We start from the raw sequence: 5708 nt of genomic DNA on the forward strand, positions 1-5708 counted from the left end.
AGACCCTGAAAACAGCAAGATATATCTCACCTTTATGATAGTGGACTTTAGACATATATCCTACAAATATATATCATACAAAACAATGTTAATGAGATATTTGAAAACATATACATAAGGATATATGATATAAATGTACATATATAAGTGTGTATATGATATATACATGAATTTATGTATTATAAATAGGTATATAACATATCTATATATAAAGAAATAGATGTAAATTAATGCATATCTGTTATATACACATGTCTACATATATGTGCACATACGTATGTATAAATGAGTTTATATAGAATATATATTATTAATCAACCTATTCCATGAACTAGGCATTAAAATATACATAGATATGTATGTATACATGATTATATATATGCCTATATGCATATAAATGTATAGATGTGCATATACTGTATGTACTTACATACATATATACAGTTAACATCATGAGAATAAATATCATCACCTAGAAGGAGCATGTCACTTGAGAAGAGTACTAAGCCTCGAATCTGAGCGATAATATCTACCTAAGTGGCATTCATCAAGAATTTCTTTCAACTTAGCAAGAAAATAAATACAAAAAACAAAGAGTTGTCCTCACTTAGGGAAAAATGTGAAGAGCGATTAACGAAGTCTTTCAGATTGGAAAACCAAAACAATCTGCTGGATTTCATTCACATGAATAATTGGTTTAAATTCTGGGTTTTTCACCCCTTCAGTACTTAATATATCGTTAAATAATTTTTAGTAGGAAAACAAAAATCTTCTGCTGAACACACACCATGCCTGGATGACTGGATTGGTTATCTGGGCAAGTGCTTCTATTTTTCTGAAAATACAACAACCTGGACAGCAAGCCAAAACTTCTGCGTCTCTCATGCAGCAACGCTCGCTGTGTTCAATACCACAAAAGAACTGGTAAGGCAATACTTTTGAACTATGATTATCTTTTCAGAAGTTATAGCTGGTGTGGAGAATGCACCCTGGAAATGGGAATGATCTAGAAAAGACTCTCTTACCCAGTATAGAGAGGGCCCTAATTTTCATATCAACTCAGGCCATAAGAAGCAGCTTATATCAGGGTTTGAAAACATTTACCTCACAAGTTACGTCAAATCAACCCTCATGATATAAATTATAAAGCAACATTAAGGAGATGACTTCTCCCACTTGACTTTTCAACTGGGAGTAGGAGTGTTTAGAAACAAGTTATGTACTAGGCATTCTCCTTATGCCCTATAGAGAGCAATTTATATATTGCTGCCAACCAGAAAGATCCCAAATGTTCTTTAAAGGAGCTCAACCACATGATTACCTAATACTACCTTTTCAAGTGGAAATAGAGCACCAAAATCTTGGGATAGTCCAAAAACCTTTCCATAGTTCAGACCTGGAAAATCATAATAAAGCAACAGACTGTTTGTTGACCTACCTATTTTACACCGAATGAAAGTTGCGTTTTGTAGGACTATATTTAAAAAATGATAAACAAAGAGTCATGATGAAGCATTTTTCAAAAATACTGCAAAGAATTATAAATTGAGTCAGCATAACCATGAAGACTGGGGAGCTTTGGTGCACAGAAAGGATAAATAAACTTAAAAACATGCAATACAAACTGCCCCCAAACCAGAAATAATAGAGATGTAAAATGTCAGAGGTGGTAAGGGACAGAAAAGTTAAGATCTCAAGGAGCATAGGAATATATCTAACATTAATTGAACACTTATTCTATGAAGAATAGACAGAAGAGAGATTGGCCCAAGTTGAAATTAATTATGTAGAACATTCTGACAAAGATTTTTAAATGAGTACATTAGGGTGGCTGAAAAATATAAATGAAGTCAGGCATTTTACTTCTTAAAAATTAAATGGTAAGCATAAAAGAGTAAAAAATGTTCAAATAAACTAAAGGCATAGGAAAAGTATCAATCCAATAGAATTCAGAAAAAGTAAAAGAAAAAATAGAAACACAACATTCATAAATCCAAATATTACAGCAATTGTGATAAACTGTAAATGTTTTAACTCATCTCTTGAAAGATGAATATTATCAGATTGGTTTTTAGAAAGCAATGAAGTCATTACATGCTATTTATACAGACATAGCTAAGCACACATGTGCACACGCACACACACGAAAGAGATAAAAAGATAGGCAAAGCACATCTTTAACCAAATCAAAACAAAACAAAACAAAACAAAAAAGCTAAGTTAGTGGTAATAACATCAGAAAATATAATGTATCAGAATAAATTCTGAACATATATAAAACTTCAATAAACTAATAACTATTCAATATATTTTACTGATAACAAAAATTCTCCCATCCTAAAAGGCATCAAGCCTAGAAATATTTGCTAGCAAATTTGACCAAGCCTTCACAGAACAGATTTCTTTTATAAAAATTCTTTTAGAAAATAGAAAAGAGAGAAAGCTACCTAATGAAAATTACTACAGAAGTTAAGAAGTAACACAACCCATAAACTAGATAAGGACCAGATAAAGACGATATCATGAACCAGATAAGGACAATATCACCTCTAAGATTATTTCAAAATCTAAAAGTCTATATTTCTATAAAGAGTATAAAGAATTAGGTGAAAGAAAATCCAAGACAATGAGGCATTTGCTGTTTATGCTGTAAATTTCTTTTATTAAAGAATTTCCTGAAGCGATACTCTGACCATTCTCAATATTGGATTGGACTGAGCCTAAAACCAGGACAGACCTGGATGTGGATAGATGGAACTTTATACAAAGCTTGGTAAGTCCTGAGTATATAATTTACACACCTAAAACTGGGATTCTGAGCCTTTCCCACCATGGAGACATCTGAGTTATAATCCATACACACCACCTGGAAGTTTCCTTTGTGGTGGAAAATAAAATGAACCCAGAGAAAAAGTGGTCATACAAATTGTTATACAAATTATTAATATCCATAATATTCTAAACACTATGTTTCATAAACATTTTATCATTTGGCCTCCATAACAACTATGGAAGGTGAGTACATTTTATCTCCATTTTACAGATGAAAATACTGATGCTCTAAGATATTGAATAATTAGAATATTTTGCAAAAGATATTTAAAATGTATTGAACAATAAATCCTGCACTTCACCATCATATAGGTTACATTTTAGGCCAGGCAAAACATATAAATTCAGTTTGCTTTATATTCTAACAATATGATATTGGATTAAAGTAAAAGCTCACAGCAGAGGAAATTATTTTCTAACTGAAAGAGTTCACTTATCCCATGGACTTTTTCTTCTTTTGTGTTTTGTTTCAGGTTTAAAATAATTGGAATTGGAGAATGTGCCTATCTACACAAAAGTGGAATTAGCAGTGCTAGTACCCATTTGGTTAGAAAATGGATTTGCAGCAAACCTTACACATGTATTCCAAGAAGTTAAGAAATCATAGACCTAAGATATTTTACATAAAATGTAGTTCTTATTCTTCATGAAAGAAATATATTACATTAATATGAAAGTAAATGAAATTTATGTTTAGAAATTTTCACTGATGTTTCACTCCAAATCTAAGTCCATTTTTAAAATAAATCTATTAGGTTCTTGGCATTCAAGAAGTATATGCTCCAGCATGTTTAAAAGTCCCCAAATCTCTTATAGAATAAAATTTTTGGTATGTAATACATTAAAATATGAATGAAAAATTTAAATGACACCTTAAGTTATTTAATCCTATGAATTCAGACTAGGGTCATTTAAAATTACTTTTTTTTTTGCACTTGTCATCTTTCTTTTATTATCAATACCCATTTGTTGGTTTTCTTTTAGTTTTGCAATATTTGCATTACTTTATGAGATTCGCTCATGAATATAGTATAATTCAAACACAAGAATAGTGTTTAAATGTGTTGATTTACTAGTAAATGAATCTCTTTCATATACCAACTTCACAGCAAAAAAAAAAAAAGATTTCACATTTAGACCATCATGGTAGGAGACTTCAAGATTTTGAGTAAACAGTCAGAACTAACAGTGTCCTATTTGTGAATGCCAAGGACCTATTGCATAATGAACAATGTGAATAGTAAAACTTTGGTGGGCAAACAGGTGAAGGAGGGGTTTGAACGTTGCTGCTCAAATCTCTCTCTATTTAAGAAAAGTTGTTCTGCATCAGAATATATACTTTTTTAGAGGATAGTATCTTTGTGTTTACTCAATGTTAACAATCTCTATTTGTAAAATATAATTATTTTCTTGACGATATTGTGAAATCTGTGATCTGCATCCTATGGATGCTTAATGTATACACATTAAGAAAAATTTAATAGTCGTAATAGGAGAACACATATTGGAGAATGAGATTAGTAAGAATTTAGGAAAATAACAGTAAAGTCTCATTCTTTTATCTTCTATTACAGACCATCTCCAATTTTTTATCTTTTCACCTTCTCTCTTCACCCTCATTTTACTCTTTCCCACCCTGTACTCCTCCACCACATTCTTTATAAATGCTCATTTGACTATTTTAATCTCGACATGAATAGAGGAAATAACTATCCACAGTCATATAAGTACCAAGACAGTAAAAGACTAAAAAAGAAAATTTCCTTTCTAACTAAAACTGACTATTGTGTGGGTCATTAGAAAACTCAGGACTTTTTCTTAAGTTCTTCATTTTATTAGACTGTATTGTATTATTACACCATTGTTCTCCTGAATCAGGAGTAAATAAAATGATTTTTTAATTGAAAATTAGAATATAAAATGATGATAAAGACCTTAGCAATAAATCTACAATTAGTTCAGAAAATCAGAGTCTAGATGAATGAACTTTTGATGTTTAATTACCAAAGAAAGAATTGCAAAAACATATGCAAAGGATGTATGAAAAGATTCAGTGACAGCACAAGGATAAAGTGTCCCAAAGTTGACAAAGAGGTGCCAAGCAAACTTCTTATAGGAAAAATATTTTAAGATTATCATGTAAAGAAAGTAGTGATTTCCTAGGGAGAAAATTCTCAAGATCATTGCCAGCAGACTGAAAAGTATATGTGAGGTTACCAAGTGTTGTACGATTGAGAAATTATAGTAGTCTGGAAGCACTGGAAGGATAAGTGTGAGATGGAAAAGAATAAGCATTTGAGTTGAGGACAGGAATTGGGGAAGAAGTGAGGGAGGACCACAACCAGATTTAGGGGAAATTGTGATTTATGCCAAAAAAAAGTTTAGCCTTGATGCTTTATGTTACTTCTCTAAAGTTTTTGAATACTTGCAAATTAGATAATAATATCTTCAAATACATAATTTAGAGTAACACTCAAGGCAATATAAACGTTATCTAAGAAATTATTTAGAAGGCTTTTCAATTGACTAGAAGAAGACATTTGTTAAGAACAGTGCCAGAAACGGTGGCAGGGAGAATGGAGAGGGGCGAATGGATTCAGGAACACTTTCAAAGATAAACTCTTAGAAAATTTAGGATGATGAGGAGGATGAAGGAGAAATAGATATTAAGAATAAATCCCAGGTTTCTCCCTAAGTCAATCAGATGAATGGTGGTGCTATTAACTGATGTAGAAAGATAGGGATATTTAAGAATCACTGAGTTTCAGGAATCTGGAGGCAATCCAGGTGGAAATGTTTATCAGAAAGTAGGTTATAAAGTTCTGGAACTGAGAAGCAAATCTGGACTGGATGTATGAGATAGATGCAGGGATCTG

Source organism: Pteropus vampyrus, unplaced genomic scaffold (genome assembly GCF_000151845.1).
Source record: "Pteropus vampyrus isolate Shadow unplaced genomic scaffold, Pvam_2.0 Scaffold116, whole genome shotgun sequence".
Taxonomy (NCBI): Eukaryota; Metazoa; Chordata; class Mammalia; order Chiroptera; family Pteropodidae; genus Pteropus; species Pteropus vampyrus.